This window comes from Schistocerca americana, chromosome 8, assembly GCF_021461395.2.
Source record: "Schistocerca americana isolate TAMUIC-IGC-003095 chromosome 8, iqSchAmer2.1, whole genome shotgun sequence".
NCBI lineage: Eukaryota > Metazoa > Arthropoda > Insecta > Orthoptera > Acrididae > Schistocerca > Schistocerca americana.
This window is the reverse complement of record NC_060126.1, coordinates 332500343-332518424: the sequence shown is the minus strand read 5'-3', so window position 1 is coordinate 332518424 and position 18082 is coordinate 332500343. Positions and strand designations below refer to the sequence as shown.

At 44.1% G+C, this 18082-nt stretch overlaps 1 protein-coding gene across 2 annotated transcripts in view; it reads left to right on the top strand.

The window, feature by feature from the left end:
* The window catches only part of LOC124545186 (sodium-coupled monocarboxylate transporter 1-like), a 201826-nt gene that overhangs the window by 22116 nt on the left and 161628 nt on the right, over positions 1 to 18082 (top strand). The window contains exon 1 of one of the 2 annotated variants that reach the window (XM_047124047.1): positions 11709 to 11817. The exons of the other annotated variant lie outside the window; for it this stretch is intronic. The gene's annotated coding sequence lies outside the window, so the exon portion shown is untranslated. Of the gene's footprint in view, positions 1 to 11708; positions 11818 to 18082 lie in introns of those variants that run through there. 2 annotated transcript variants of the gene reach the window in all.

Genomic DNA, 18082 nt, shown 5'->3' with positions numbered 1-18082 from the left:
GTTATTGTGCGGTTCGGCCCCCGGTGGACCCCCCAGGGAACGTCTAACACCAGAGGAGTGTAACCCCTTTGTTTGCGTGGTAGGTCAATGCTGGTGTACGCGTACGTGGAGAACTTGTTTGAGGCGGAATAAGGGGACCCAGCTAGTATTTGCTGAGGCAGATGGAAAACCGCCTAAAAACCATCCACAGACTGGCCGGCTCACCGGAACTCGACACAAATCCGCCGGGCGGATTCGTGCCGGGGACCGGCGCTCCTTCCCGCCCGGAAAGCCGCGCAAGAATTCATCATACATGACACAGATTTAAGTTTGCACGAAAAGTAACTATTTAGTGTATCAAACACTACCCTGACGCTTTTAAAACTGCTAGAAACTTTAATCCATTCATAGGACAAATGCCGGCCGGATTGGCCGTGTTGTTCTAGGCGCTACAGTCTAGAACCGAGCGACCGCTACGGTCGCAGGTTCGAATCCTGCCTCGGGCATGGATGTGCGTGATGTCCTTAGGTTAGGTAGGTTTAATTAGTTCTAAGTTCTAGGCGACTGATGACCTCAGAAGTTAAGTAGCATAGTGCTCAGAGCCATTTTTTTTTTTTGAACGATAGGACAAATACCTGATAATGAGGCCCATCAGGAGCGCCCATTAATTGAAGAAATTAATACAATGGGGAGAGGTATCTCACCACTGTACTTTATCACATCGAGTTCAGTTTAAATTAGGAACAAAAGAGCCAGCTGCAAATTACAGACTCCAAACGGCTTACAAGGTGAGATATGGAACAGAAATACTTTGCAAGTGCAGCGTTACGTTGTCACCACAGTCACTTGAGAAAAGCACCAGCCATTAGCAACTGCCGAAGTAAGAAAATATCGTCCGGGGGAACACACTGACAAGGAGACGGCACGACCGTGGGGACGGGGATTGGTCCGCAATTTTGTGTGGTGGAAGAGGATCCCTAACACCTCACGTGGTTAAAATATTAGGACACCCTTCTCGGAAAATCCCGAGAAAAATAGATCCAAAGTTTCTTAGGTGCCTTATCAGCATAAAATGTTAGTCCATTGTCGTGCCGCCGTCTGGCCTACATGGTTCGCGCTCTGACCCTTACTCCACAGGTCTTGGGTTCGAGTCCTCCTCCGGCACTTTTTTTTTTCTGTTACTTGCAAAATTACAGCGCATTGTTACAGGAGAATCGTGAAATTAATTCCATGGAAGATTGCATAAAAATTCATTCTATAGTTCACCATCAATTATCGTCACCAATATTCCGAGACATTATTTAATATGGCTGGGTTGCCTCAAAATTGTCAGAAACTCGAAACATTTTCGTAAATGTTAATGGGGCATGTTCTTTACAGATTTATTGCAAACGCCCTGTGATTGTAAGAAATCCGCTTTTATATGTTGCGCAATATGTCGCAAAAGTTATTGCTTTGTTTGTTTTTATGCTAATTACCACTGTGGTTCTTGTTTATAATTATTATATGTATAAAAATTGAATGTTTCCCAGTCGACTTTGTTATTCTGATTAAAAAGCCAATGTTTCTCGTCATATACTTTACAGTGAAAAATGGAAAACCCACAGCCATGAATTGTGTTGTTGGATAAAAAGAAAATAATTTTTATTCAATACTGTAACTAATTTATTAAAGATAAACTAGGTTTGGGAAACTTTCTGAATAATTGGCGGAATAGCCAAAGAAAATGAAACAGAAGAAATTAAAAAAAGTGCCAAAGGAGGAACCGAACACGAGACCTCCGGCGTAAGAATCCGAGCCCTAAACACCGAGGCCAGACGGCGCCTCAGCAGTGTACTAACATTCTAACATTTTATACTCATAAGGCACCTAAGAAACTTTGGACCGATGTTTCCCGGGATTTTCCGGGTAGTGCGTCCTAATATTTTAACCACGTGAGGTGTTAGGGGTCCTCTTTCACCTCACAAAATTGCGAACAAATCCCCGACCCCGCGGTCGTGCCGTCCCCTTGTATGCCGCTTACCAGGGAAGACGCGGGTAGGTCCCGCTGCGCGTCCACAGCTTACCCGTCGCAATACGGCCCCACAACAACATGACTCCGGTCCTCGTTGAACGTGGTGCCGAGTTGTACTGGAGCCAGCCCAGACGTCGTAGCAGGCAGAAGACGCCGGCTGTTAACTCGTGTCCATTCTTTTCTCGCAGCTCGGAGCCACACCTCCCAGCTGCGCGAAATTGGCCAGAGGGTAGCGTTGCCGCACAGAGCTAACACTCAGCGGAAGAATCGCTAATGTGCGAATCGACGTATCGCCGGCGGTCCACACGGCTCACAGTCATTCGTTGGCTTTCGGGCCGAAGGTGGAATCATTTCTGAAACAGGTATGTTTGTAAGCTGTTCGCGAGCCACCGTGGTTAACGTACAGCGTGTCCAGAAAAGGACTCCCTGATTTCAAAATTAAATATCTCGAAAACAAAGATCGATAGAGGAATGAAGTAAACGGTATGTTTATTGTGAAAGCTATAAGAAGTTTATACAGCAGTTTGAAATAATAGTCACAAAAGCTGCTAACAGATGGCGCTGTAATCGTCATACGTAATGCCTAGTATAAATAGTGATCCGAAGCCCAGAGCGATCAGTTCCACTAATGAAACGTGAAAGGAGGTTAGCGTACGGAAGGAAGAGATTAAAACCATGTACTCCATTGAACAACGCGTTTTTCTGGTGCTAGAGTACCACAGGTTAGAAGAGAGTCCTACGGCAACAAGGCGAAGTTTTCAAGCACAATTTAATGTTCCAAAAGGACCCGATGCGAAAACCATTCGTACGCTCCTCGCAAAATTTCTATCGATCTTTGTTATCGAGATATTTAATTCTGAAATCAGGGAGCCCTTTTCTGGACACCCTGTATACCGTGCATGGCAAAATTGTGCAGTCCAAAATTGGCGCCGAGGCAACCATGTTACATCACGGGCATTAAGATGTCAGTGTTGCAAGTATTCAGCAACTGACGGCCCAGATGAAGAAGGGGCTACCGAATGTGTCTCCTCAGCGACCGTTCACTGATCGACGCTGCTTAAGGGCCTCCACAGCATGTACCTGTTTCGTACACCCATACTGACTGCTGATCATTAGCGACGAAGGCTGGAATTTGTAACCCCGTACCGCGACTGGGCGTTCCCAGAGCGTCCACAGGTGTCCTTTTAAGACGAATCACGCTTTACCCGCCATCGCACAAGTGGCCGTTGGTGTTTGCGTCCGAAAATAAACAACGTGTAACAATAACTGTCGGACGGTGGAGGGAGCATTATGACCCGGGGAATATTTTCGTGGCATTCCCTGGCGATCTCGTCACTCTGGAAGGTGCAGTGGGTCAGCAAAAGCATGCCTCTATCCTTGGGGATCATATACACTCCCACCCGCATTTTGTTTTACCTCGCACCATGACACCCACCAGCATAACTATACAACGTCTCACAGAACTCGCAGCGTATTTGCTCGGCTCCCCGTATTTAAACCCGATCGAGATTCTGTAAGGCTACCTTGATAAGGTTGTTCGGTCCATGGATCCTCATACGAGAATTACAGCACAACGGGCTACGGCATTAGAGTCGGTAACTTCCAGGAGTTCGGTGATTCTCGTCTTGCTCGTCTCGCAGCGGACCACGCTGGAAAAGGGGGCTATTCAAGAATATGAGCGCCACTAGTCATTCGTAAGGGTATTCCGGTAGGATAATAAATAACGTGTTCATTTTTTATATTAGTTATTTGTCTGCTTCTTAAAAGTGTTTTTGCTTACAATGTAATGGGAACGTTACGTCACAGTACGGCGTATGTGTATACGGAAAATCTGTAGAACATCTGTTGATTAACATGGTTGGTCAGAAGAACTTACCGCATACTGAACCGCTTTTGTGATTGTGGTTGTACGAAAATGAAATAAAATATTTATTAAGCTCTTCTGCGTCTAAACCGGTGTAAGTCATCTATCTAGTCTCTCGACGATCATACGGTCATTAAACTGAATTACTCGTTCGGTATTTTTCGCGTAAGTAGAACGTAATATTGCTTTTCTCTTTATTTATTAAACGAACACAGAAAATATTCTGTCTAATGGTCTTGGGTCGAAAGAAAAATAGCTGTAGAACTAAGGACGCCTTTATATGCTCAAGTATTATAAAGCTTTTTTGTCCCGAAGTTTCCTGTGAAGACATTAATATGGACTCCACAAACGACGTCTATGAAACTCAGAAGTCGAACCTCTTGACGCCGTGTTGTTGCTTTCAGGCAGGTACTCACCATGAAACACCGCTGTCGCCTACCGAACAAAATACGACATTATGAAATATCGGACTGGTTCAGTGACTGCACTGCCGACCACTCAGTCCACAGAACTTAGAATACAATTCTTAAGAGGAGGAGTCGCCAAATTTGAAAGCAATTTTCTAGGTGCTACAAGTAACTCCGGTTCTTCCCCGATACCTACAGATGACCCGGTTGATAATGTCGGAAGCACCCGTGAGACATATAGCGAATGTTCCAATGTATTCGGAGAAATCGAGCGCATGAAAATTTCAAAATAATGTAGGAATACCCGCAGGGTGTAGAATATTTATACAAATAAAGAATTAAACAAAACAGTGGGAATACAAACATCAATGGCAGTGCACTAAGCAAAGTACACAACTAAGACATACAGAATTGCAGATATTCCCACATCGTTGGTGTCCCGGGAGGAGTGCGCCTCAGCCAAAAATTGCACTGCCACCGATTGTGGATCAAATCCTCTGAAACACGCCGTAACAAGAAAACTAGCAGTAAATGAGCGGTTACGTTGCATTTTTCATTTATATTCTATACTGTCAGTCATGGAAACAGCCTACCAAAATGTAGCCCACATGCAAAATACCCCAAGAGGTTTAAATACTGATGCTAAAGAGACAGACAGTGGACCTCAGCATAAATGAATGTTACGTATTGCCTATAAATAAGCAGAAAAATGTATTATTGTTTAACTACGCGACTGGTGATCATGATGGAAGCCGTTAAATATCTATAAGTATACGCCAGAAGAGACAACACTAAACTACTTGCATAAATGGAGGTAACAGACTATAGGATTCGTGAATTAATTGGGCAAAGAAGGATTTAACAAATAAAACTGTCGTTAGACACTTTTTCGAGTATTGCTTGGTAATGTGCGACCCTTACTAGATAGGATAAGAAATGCGCCAAAGAGCTTCAGATGCCAAGCGGTGAGATACGCCGCGGGTTCGTTCAGCGTATGTGAGGGCGTCACAGAAATGTTCATCCACCATGAGTGTATGTTTCTAGAGAAGAGGCACTGTGCAACATGGAGATGTCTAATGTTGAATTTTTGAGAACCTACATAAAGACAAACTCAAACGAAGAATCGTTCGACAATAAATACGTGTGCCCTGTAGAGACGCTGCCGTAATCTTCTTGACAGATTAAAACTGTCGTCGTACTGCGACTCGAAGCCGGAACCTGGTCTTACATGGGGGAAGCTTTTACCCACTGACCTATTCAGACACGATACAGACCGCCTGTCGCAGTTTAAATTCTCCAAAGTACACAAAAAAACATGCTAGACTGACAATTCAGTAAAAAAGGATAACACAGAGAACTGACATTGTTCGACACAACGTAAAAATAGTTGGCAGAATGAACACGCTTAGTCGGTAAGAGGTTTGTCCGAAGTAAGACAGTTTTCTGGGTTGGAGTCCGGGTGCTGCAAAGATCTTTAATCTGTTGCAAAGTTCCAATCTATTAGTTCCTCACACAGATATTCCGTAACATAACCAAAACGGTGCATTCTGAAAAATTCGAATTAGTACGGAACTTCCGACAGTCGTTCTGCCTCACACTATTCGTTAATCGGACAGGAAAGCGGGAAGTGATAGCGGTACGAAAAGTACGCTACACCACATACTGTCGAGTGGCTTGTGTAGAGCAGACATAGCTGTGTTATTAAGAACAGACTCCTCCGATACCGAAACGCAGGACATATGCCACATTCACAGCAGCGTAGCAAAACCCACAAAGTACGCTCTCCTTATTTGCATTTTCGAGCTCCTTAGGTACGGTTTAGCTGATTTTATCTGCTTGGACTTGAGCCTACATTGTGACTATCTTTTTCTCACATTTCTCCTTTTTGCTGTGAATTACTTTTATTAAGATAAAGAAGAATAGAGGTTGGGTACCAGTCCAAAACTACTTTAGACATCATCAAATATGGAGCAGGAGCTAGGATATCGGATGATGAAAGTAAGCGTCCGCGTCCTTTTTCAAGGGACCATGCCTCAGTTTACTTTGGACGACTTGCGGGAAGAACAGATAACCTAAATCGTGTGATGGTCCTTTGGTGATCTGAAACTCCGTCCTCCAGGATACGAGTACAGTGTCCTACCGCGTAGCCGTGGATTCGAATGTACAACGGAACACCTATAAAAGAGCACAATCTTTCGGAATAATGAGCGTGGAATCACGACAATAATTTTATTTCCACGCTCGTCACACTATCTTAATTGGAAGCAATTGTACTTTAATTTATTCTCTATATTTTTAATTTATGTATTGCTTATTTAACCTGACCATACTAGGGCCTTAAAGCTCCCTCTCAGATTGGACCACGAACAACACATACTAAAAATATTACAAACTACCCACAACAATAACATGGAAATTAGTAATAATAATAATGTTAACAATAATTTTTTTTTCATTTTTTTTTCATACTCCGCAAGCCACCTGACGGTGTGTGGCGGAGGGTACCTTGAGTACCTCTATCGGTTCTCCCTTCTATTCCAGTCTCGTATTGTTCGTGGAAAGAAGGACTGTCGGTATGCCTCTGTGTGCGCCCTAATCTCTCTGATTTTATCCTCTTGGTCTCTTCGCGAGATATACGTAGGAGGGAGCAATATACTGCTTGACTCTTCGGTGAAGGTATGTTCTCGAAACTTTGACAAAAGCCCGTACCGAGCTACTGAGCGTCTCTCCTGCAGAGTCTTAGAGTCTTCCACTGGAGTTTATCTATCATCTCCGTAACGCTTTCGCGATTACTAAATGATCCTGTAACGAAGCGCGCTGCTCTCCGTTGGATCTCTCTCTATATCTTCTATCAACCCTATCTGGTACGGATCCCACACTGCTGAGCAGTATTCAAGCAGTGAGCGAACAAGTGTACTGTAACCTACTTCCTTTGTTGTCGGATTGCATTTCCTTAGGATTCTTCCAATGAATCTCAGTCTGGCATCTGCTTTACCGACGATCAACATTATATGATCATTCCATTTTAAATCACTCCTAATGCGTACTCCCAGGTAATTTATGGTATTAACTGCTTCCAGTTGCTGACCTGCTATTTTGTAGCTAAATGATAAAGGATCTATCTTTCTGTGTATTCGCAGCACATTACACTTGTCTACATTGAGATTCAATTGCCATTCCATGCACCATGCGTCAATTCACTGCAGATCCTCCTGCATTTCAGTACAATTTCCCATTGTTACAACCTCTCGATACACCACAGCATCATCTGCAAAAAGCCTCAGTGAACTTCCGATGTCATCCACCAGGTCATTTATGTATATTGTGAATAGCAACGGTCCTATGACACTCCCCTGCGGCACACCTGAAATCACTCTTACTTCGGAAGACTTCTCTCCATTGAGAATGACATGCTGCGTCCTGTTATCTAGGAACTCCTGAATCCAATCACACAATTGGTCTGATAGTCCATATGCTCTTACTTTGTTCATGAAACGACTGTGGGGAACTGTATCGAACGCAATAGTGGTAGTAGTAGTAGTAGTAAGAACAGGCATTAAGAATCAAATTACTTAGCTTAGCAGTGCTGAGGCATTGTTTAGTACACTGACGGAAAAAAATCGCAACACCAAGAACAAGTTGTGCGACAAAAAAGAAAGTTGGCGGGCACGTTTCTACATCTCCAAGATGGTATCTATTCAGATTTCACGCCAGTCATATAAGAGTTACACTAGTAGCGCCACTATGAGGATGCAAATCAGGTTTACTTTAAATACACTATGTAACCGTGGCGAGCGTTAGCTGCGTTTTGAGATTGGACGTAGTGAGTAGCTAGTCACGAATGTCTTTAAGGAGACAAAGACAATATTATCACCACCTCATTGAGTTTGAACGAGGTCGCGTAATATGGCTACTAGAAGCTGGATGTTCCTTCTGCGATACTGCAGATAGACTTGAATGGAATGTAGCCACAGTACACGAATGCCGGCAGCGGTGGTCACGAAAATGAACGGTCACAAAAAGACGGGGCTCGTGACAGCCATAGTGTTCGGTGTATGGCTGTGGGGCGTCGTACTGCATCTGCAGCAGCAATTTGAGCAGTTGCTGACACCAAAGTCACACAACGAACAGTTACAAATCGGTCACTTCAAGGGCAGCTCCGAGCTAGACGCCCTGTAGAGTGCATTCCGTAGCGTACATTCCACTGACCCAAACCACCATTTGCAACTTCAGCGGTGTCAAGCGAGAGATCAGTTGGGGGCAGGATGAAGATCTATAGTGTTCTTTGATGGTAGTTGGTTCTGTCTCGGGGCCAGTGATGTCCGTGTGTTGGTTAGGAAGGGGCCGTTTGAAGGCCTGCAACAATCCCTTCTGCATGCTACACCCACTGGACTTACACTACCACGAGTTATGTTCTGCGGCGTGATTTCTTATGACAGCAGTTACATTCTCGTGATTGTCCCAAGCACTCTGACTGCTAATTTGTACGTTGTTCTGGTCACTAGACCTGATTTGCTGATATTCAAGAACAGCACTCCAGGGGCTGTTTTCCAACAGAATAACGCTCTTCCACATACCGACATTGTAACACAATATGCTCTATAGGGTGTCGACATCTTACCTTGGCCTGCTCGATTACCAGATCTACCTCCAGTAGAGCACATATAGGAAATCATCGCGCGACAACTCCAGCGACAACTCCAACAAACAGCAACAACAGTTCCTGTGTTTACCGACCAAGTGCAACAGGCATGGAACTCCATCCCACGAACTGAATCCGGCACCGGTACACACAATGCATGCGCGTTTTCTTTCTTGCATTCAATGCCCGCGCCCTTGCGGTCACATCGGTTATCATTGTAATAGCATTTCACTTTTGGAATGGCTTATCTAGCACTTACATTAGCCTATGATATTCCAATGGTAATGACTTACACATGTACCTCGATAAATGTTCTTTACATTAACTATTTTTACGAGTTCTTTTCGTCAGTGCATTATCAGAAGCGCATAGTTTAAGGAAGAAGGAGGATATTGCAATGGGATTGGTAATGGCTGTTGAGAAAGAATATAATTTTAGGCGGAGGAAATGCTGTAGTGGAGGGAGAATTGACGAGAATGAACAGCAGACAATCATATGGAAAGTTTGGTATTGGACGAAACAAGATGTGAATAACGTTTACAGAACAAAGCCTTATCAGGATGAAGAGAACGAAGCGGTGACTTTTAACGATGGAATATATATTACAAAGGTATGTAAAATATATAAATGTGTACTAAAAGGTTGATTACGTTACTTAGAAGTCTTGTAAAACTACCGAGTATCACAATAGACAAGCGTCTGCTACGGCAAAAGTAAAATTAACGGCAGTATCCGAATACACTTACACTGATTAAACGCGCAATTGTCCGCTGTCTATTTGAAGCAGAGAGAGAGAGAAAAAATGCGCGATTCAGACAGTGAGGATCAGTGTGGTTGTCCCGTACTCCACGTTACTGATATACACTCCTGGAAACTGAAATAAGAACACCGTGAATTCATTGTCCCAGGAAGGGGAAACTTTATTGACACATTCCTGGGGTCAGATACATCACATGATCACACTGGCAGAACCACAGGCACATAGACACAGGCAACAGAGCATGCACAATGTCGGCACTAGTACAGTGTATATCCACCTTTCGCAGCAATGCAGGCTGCTATTCTCCCATGGAGACGATCGTAGAGATGCTGGATGTAGTCCTGTGGAACGGCTTGCCATGCCATTTCCACCTGGCGCCTCAGTTGGACCAGCGTTCGTGCTGGACGTGCAGACCGCGTGAGACGACGCTTCATCCAGTCCCAAACATGCTCAATGGGGGACAGATCCGGAGATCTTGCTGGCCAGGGTAGTTGACTTACACCTTCTAGAGCACGTTGGGTGGCACGGGATACATGCGGACGTGCATTATCCTGTTGGAACAGCAAGTTCCCTTGCCGGTCTAGGAATGGTAGAACGATGGGTTCGATGACGGTTTGGATGTACCGTGCACTATTCAGTGTCCCCTCGACGATCACAAGTGGTGTACGGCCAGTGTAGGAGATCGCTCCCCACGCCATGATGCCGGGTGTTGGCCCTGTGTGCCTCGGTCGTATGCACTCCTGATTGTGGCGCTCACCTGCACGGCGCCAAACACGCATACGACCATCATTAGCACCAAGGCAGAAGCGACTCTCATCGCTGAAGACGACACGTCTCCATTCGTCCCTCCATTCACGCCTGTCGCGACACCACTGGAGGCGGGCTGCACGATGTTGGGGCGTTAGCAGAAGACGGCCTAACGGTGTGCGGGACCGTAGCCCAGCTTCATGGAGACGGTTGCGAATGGTCCTCGCCGATACCCCAGGAGGAACAGTGTCCCTAATTTGCTGGGAAGTGGCGGTGCGGTCCCCTACGGCACTACGTAGGATCCTACGGTCTTGGCGTCCATCCGTGCGTCGCTGCGGTCCGGTCCCAGGTCGACGGGCACGTGCACCTTCCGCCGACCACTGGCGACAACATCGATGTACTGCGGAGACCTCACGCCCCACGTGTTGAGCAATTCGGCGGTACGTCCACCCGGCCTCCCGCATGCCCACTATACGCCCTCGCTCAAAGTCCGTCAACTGCACATACGGTTCACGTCCACGCTGTCGCGGCATGCTACCAGTGTTAAAGACTGCGATGGAGCTCCGTATGCCACGGCAAACTGGCTGACACTGACGGCGGCGGTGCACAAATTCTGTGCAGCTAGCGCCATTCGACGGCCAACACCGCGGTTCCTGGCGTGTCCGCTGTGCCGTGCGTGTGATCATTGCTTGTACAGCCCTCTCGCAGTGTCCGGAGCAAGTATGGTGGGTCTGACACACCGGTGTCAATGTGTTCTTTTTTCCATTTCCAGGAGTGTACGTAAGGTCGCTACCGACGAAACTAGGATCAACTACGTATTTCCATATTTTCCTTTCTTTTCCGTGCATTACTATCTCTCTTTGCTGTAACAGCGTCCTCTGCTTGTTAACAACTAGTTGCAGAAGACCTTTACCCTCAGCGGCAGTGGTTGTAAGCAGCAGTGATGTGCCCTGAGATTACCAGCATTCACACAACACACACGCAGTATTTATTTACCTTCCACTACTATAAATTTACACTCTCTGCATACCTTTACATAACGAGTCATTGTTCGTCGTGTATCTGCGTACCAGGAACGCTTGGCTTGCAGCCTTGAAGTCATTCATAAGTGGCTGTCACTACTAATCTTAGTCTTTGCGACTGAGTATCACGTGTCTGATTTTCGGTCTGCAGTTAAATGAAGTTAATCATTTCATTTACGCTATGTAGCGAAGCTTTTAAACGTATGAACAACGGAAAATCGGACTCAAACGTCGCTATTCATCGTCACCAATTCATATATTTTACTCGATGTCTTTATTTTCGCAGACTTTATTGATTTATTTATCCTGGCAAGATTAGGGCCATCGCACCGTCTCCGGTATCTAACGATGCTTTCTACGAACTCGACATATCTTCATTACGGTACGCATTATAATACTTTAGGTATTTAATAAGGGTAAAACATTTACAAATAACTATAACGTAAGTAAAGGATGTACAGTGGCGGCTAGAGTTGAAAAAACACAGCTTATCTTACTTCATTAAAAGCAATAGAATGAATAAAAATTAGAGGACTTCGATTTCATACTGAAGTCACTGGCAGGACAGGATATGAGTTGAAAGGTGTGAGATGGAGAAAAAAAGGAAGGTGGTACAATACAAGCAATGGAAGGAGGAGGAGGAGGAGGGAAAGTGGCGCTACAAATTTTGTTCGGAATCATTCAAATGTTTCTTGCTGGTGTATTACTGAATAGAGTAATTTCGAAAGACTATTCTCGGCAGAAGACTTTCATGGTTCTTTAGTTATTTCTTACTTCCCTTTTCTTAACTTTGTTTCGATCACACATTGTCTATATCCTGAATGTCTTCAAGCTATCTTTCTTGAATTCTGTGTTCGTATCCATAATACCTTGGTGGAGGAGTGTCGTAAAATAATTAACAGAAACATTCGTGTACCTAAGGATCTAAAGTACTAAAAATTTTCTACCATACCTGTAATTGCGGTTTCCGTATTCTGATTTACTGTAACAGAGGCAGCATTTCCTGAATAATCCTGAAACCTTTTCTCGTTGCTTTTTTTTCTCTGTATTTTCATTTAGTTCCTTGTTCTTTTATTTGAGTTATCTTCCGCTTTCTTGTGACTTTCAACAGCCTGTCTTTCAGTTAATAGAACGATTTGCTTGCGTTCTCTGAACATTATTTACTTTTCAGCACTGTATATCTCTCATAATTTGTATTCTTTTCAAAATTAACAACACGTTACTCTAGTTGAATACTATAGTTGAGAATTTGTCAAGCTATTTGTGGACTTCATTCTCTCGTGGTTTTGATTTACTTCTCATAGTGAATTTTCCTTCTACTATTGTTTTTTCTTCCTGTAACTTTATTCATGACCTAGCATTATTCATGATCATCACCGTAGGCTATATATGCATGAAATAATGTTTCTCGTCACTGTATATGGTTTTCTTTGTAAATTAATTGACCCAAAGATTTCCGTGGAATAACAAACCTTTTATGACCTGGCTAGTCTCATGCAATTACTTCTTAGTCGAACATACTGACCATCGTTGTGTCACTGCCACAATAGTCTGTGGAAATAATACAACAGGTTTTTAACAATAAGCAAAATATATTCGAAATATTAAGATTATTATGATTATTATAGAAGACCACAAAACGAAAGAAAAGTAAATATTCTTCAGAAGCAAGAAAAAATATACGAAGCATGTAAAGGGAAATTCTATAACTTAGAAAATAGTTCCCACTGACGTGTTTCAGAGCTACTTCTGGTATAAATAATAACTTGGAATGCAATTAAGATAAGTGAAATCAGTGTCTGTGTAAATACACTCCTGGAAATGGAAAAATTAACACATTGACACCGGTGTGTCAGACCCACCATACTTGCTCCGGACACTGCGAGAGGGCTGTACAAGCAATGATCACACGCACGGCACAGCGGACACACCAGGAACCGCGGTGTTGGCCGTCGAATGGCGCTAGCTGCGCAGCATTTGTGCACCGCCGCCGTCAGTGTCAGCCAGTTTGCCGTGGCGTACGGAGCTCCATCGCAGTCTTTAACACTGGTAGCATGCCGCGACAGCGTGGACGTGAACCGTATGTGCAGTTGACGGACTTTGAGCGAGGGCGTATAGTGGGCACGCGGGAGGCCGGGTGGACGTACCGCCGAATTGCTCAACACGTGGGGCGTGAGGTCTCCACAGTACATCGATGTTGTCGCCAGTGGTCGGCGGAAGGTGCACGTGCCCGTCGACCTGGGACCGGACCGCAGCGACGCACGGATGCACGCCAAGACCGTAGGATCCTACGCAGTGCCGTAGGGGACCGCATCGCCACTTCCCAGCAAATTAGGGACACTGTTGCTCCTGAGGTATCGGCGAGGACCATTCGCAACCGTGTCCATGAAGCTGGGCTACGGTCCCGCACACCGTTAGGCCGTCTTCCGCTCACGCCCCAACATCGTGCAGCCCGCCTCCAGTGGTGTCACGACAGGCGTGAATGAAGGGACGAATGGAGACGTGTCGTCTTCAGCGATGAGAGTCGCTTCTGCCTTGGTGCCAATGATGGTCGTATGCGTGTTTGGCGCCGTGCGGGTGAGCGCCACAATCAGGACTGCATACGACCGAGGCACACAGGGCCAACACCCGGCATCATGGTGTGGGGAGCGATCTCCTACACTGGCCGTACACCACTGGTGATCGTCGAGGGGACACTGAATAGTGCACGGTACATCCAAACCGTCATCGAACCCATCGTTCTACCATTCCTAGACCGGCAAGGGAACTTGCTGTTCCAACAGGACAATGCACGTCCGCATGTATCCCGTGCCACCCAACGTGCTCTCGAAGGTGTAAGTCAACTACCCTGGCCAGCAATATCTCCGGATCTGTCCCCCATTGAGCATGTTTGGGACTGGATGAAGCGTCGTCTCACGCGGTCTGCACGTCCAGCACGAACGCTGGTCCAACTGAGGCGCCAGGTGAAAATGGCATGGCAAGCCGTTCCACAGGACTACATCCAGCATCTCTACGATCGTCTCCATGGGAGAATAGCAGCCTGCATTGCTGCGAAAGGTGGATATACACTGTACTAGTGCCGACATTGTGCATGCTCTGTTGCCTGTGACTATGTGCCTGTGGTTCTGTCAGTGTGATCATGTGATGTATCTGACCCCAGGAATGTGTCAATAAAGTTTCCCCTTCCTGGGACAATGAATTCACGGTGTTCTTATTTCAATTTCCAGGCGTGTATGTTGCGTAGTTATATTCTCTATGTCTACGTTTTCGTAATCGAAATTTCATTAATTTGCATTTACGCTTATATTATGTCGATATACATGAGTCTTGTACGCAAGAAATCGAAATGAACAAGTATGTCCTCTTAACACTAAAGAATTTGAATTGTACCATTTAACGGCGAATTATTATTGGAAAATGGCACACAGGGAACATCGCGATTGTGAAAATGAATAAATAAATCTAGTCCTTCCTGGACGTGTGGTCGTGTCTGTAACATATCATACTTGCACATTGCTCTTCTTGCTAGTTGTATCTGCTCAAATTTCTCTTCTATACCACATGCGTGAAATAGAAACATCTGTAAAAAAAAATATTTCAGTTTCGATACGAAATTTACTTTGCCGCTAGTCAGTCATTTTATGTTACTGGACAATCGGGCAAAGATTTTTGTGAGACATTTACAGTCCTGTAACTTTGTAGCAATAAAGATTACAGTACTTCGCAAACTGTGGAGGATATTTGTGACAGATTTTTCTTATAAATGTGTTGTGTCTTGTATTTGAAACTCCTAGAATAGCTACTACAAAGATGACTCGAAGACGAACAAATATTATTCACAACTCTCGGTTGATTGCCATCAATATTTAATTTCTAAGTGATGATTTATCTATGAATATTTTTCCCTAACACATCATTGAGTGTAAATACCCAGAATATGTTAGATGTTGAAATGTTTGTTCCTAACAAAAGCAGTGAGGAGAAGAGAAAACGTTATGGAACTTCGTTGTTCTAGAAGCTTAGTACGAGTAAAATGTCTTTTCTTTCCAGTCGGTATCATTGTGTTTACCTAATAATTTGGAACACATCAACCTCTTTCTTGACTTCTATTTAAATAACGTAACAGTAGTATACAAATTAATCAATGAAACTCACTGTGGTTCTTTTATTCGACATTTAGGTTCTTTAGCAGAACTGATTATTAGGAAACTATGATAAAGGGATGTAGACAGTGTGACGTATGGAAGTTTGCGTCGGTCCCAGAGGCGTGTACGGATAGCCTAATGGTTAAGGCGATCACTCGCCGTAAGTGGGAAATCCGGGTTCGAATTCCAGTACGGCATAAATTTCCACTTGTCACCGATAAGGGTTAGTTCTTTACCTAAAACAGATGCAGGTGAGTTATTCGCATTCAGCAAATTAATTTTCAGAAATATAATTAGTTGTTACATTTGTGATAGTTGTAAAGCGTACCAGCCTTGCTGGATGTGTATTAACTGGAAGGTCTACACATACCCATTGGGTACAGTGAATCCAAAAATAAGCCATACGCAGTCGCTAAAATTGTCTCTGATTACAGCACTGAATTATTTCTGTCGACATCCATCTTGCTAAGTTTAACTTAGTCACCCATCTTTAAATAAATTCATCAAATGCACAGAACAATTAGGAACCAACTACTGACAGAGTGTGTAAGTAGGCTGTTTAGATTTTTATGTTGGTAACGCCACGTAGTGCTCTGTACGAAAATCGCTGACTGCGCTGTGTGCAGTCTGTGGCTGGTTGGACTCATTGTTGGAATATTCGCTAGTGTAGCGTTGGGCAGTTGGATGTGAACAGCCAGCAGTGGTGAAAGTGGAGAGAGAATTGTCGGCAGAGTTTTGAGGGGTTACTATGAGCGGATGATCTGGACGTGTGTCCGTCAGAAAAAGGAAATCTGTACGACTGGATGTCATGAATTGATATATATATATATATATATATATATATATATATATATATATATATATATATATATATATAATAGACTTTTGAACACTATTAAGGTAAGTTTGTTCTCTATCCAAATCTTTCATCTGCTAACTATGCCTATCAGTAGTTAGTACCGTCAGTAGTTAGAATCTTTTATTTAGCTGGCAGTATTGGCGCTCGCTGTATTGCAGTAGTTCGAGTAACGAAGATTTTTGTGAGGTAAGTGACTCATGAAAGGTATAGGTTATTGTAAGTCAGGGCCATTCTTTTGTACGGATTACTGAAAGTCAGATTGCATTGCGCTAAAAATATTGTGTGTCAGTTTAGTGATGATCAGAATAAGTAAAGAGAGAACAGTCTGAGTACGTTCAGTTTTGTTCAGCTGTTTGGAAATCAAATAACGTAAGAGTTTTTCCAGCAGTATCATTCTTTACATACAAATGGGAAGTTTCAAGTGTAATGTCGAGCGATACGAATCTCCGGCGTTTGAGGCACTTCAGGCTCTGCATCTGGGCATCATCAGCAGTCAGCTACTTCTGCCACGACAAGTGTAGGTTCAAATTTAGCACGTTACTTCATTTACTCCCAGAGATTTCGACGGTTTTAAATCCAAGAACTTTTCCCAGTTAGATGACACCACCTAGATTATCCTCGTGAGAGTGGTTACAGTTTTAGACCGCTATAATCAAAGATTACATCTTGTAAAAATGGATTTATGATGTTACTCTCCTAGCTTAAATGGCATAAAAACAGCAAAACCACGTCGCCGAGCAACTTGTCCACTCTTGAATCGATATTAGCACAAGGTTGCGCAAGCTCCTCTCAAGCAGAACGGCATTCTAAACTCTGCGGTTATCGTATGAAATACATCAAACACACACACACACACACACACACACACACACACACACACACACACACACACGCACGCACACGCACACACACACACATACCCACACCAAATCACACACAAACATATCATACATTTGCAGCAGTGTGTTCTCCACTGTTGGCGTTGTTTCATCCACAGTAACTTGTCACCTCTGTGGCATTACAGATTAAAGTTCTCTTGCATCCAACTGCCTTCCAGATTCTTATGCAATGAAGTTCCCTCCATGGCGTTTGCATTATTAAATGTAACCCTGTCTACTAGTAGGTAATACGGTGCGTGCAGTAAAATTCAGTACGGCGTGATACACAATTTCTTCTGTGTTACTGGAGTATAAATTTTTACCGTACATCCATTTCTTCTTGTCTATGACCATTTTCCTCAAAAATACATAGGCAACATCCTGTCCGAATACGGGCTAATATCGAGATATCTCCTTTGTTACGCAAGCCACTCACTTATCACAAATTTTTCTACACGAAGGGCACCTGCAACAATGCAACCTCAGTGCACCTGGAGTAACCACTACATTAACAGTCGAAACACACACTGTTGGCACCAGATCACACTGCAACTTGGGTCCAATCAGTGGCTACAGGCTGTCGGATCTATCGTTCGATTCTTTCCTTTGACTGATATATGCTCAGTAGCTACCATCCACCTATCGGTTGCTTTGAAAAGACACTCTATAATTTCTTGGATTATGGTCCAGGGCCATCACTCTGTCAGGCACCTGATACGGACCTAAACAACTCCTACGTTGTGGGAGGGTGAGGGTCTCGTACTG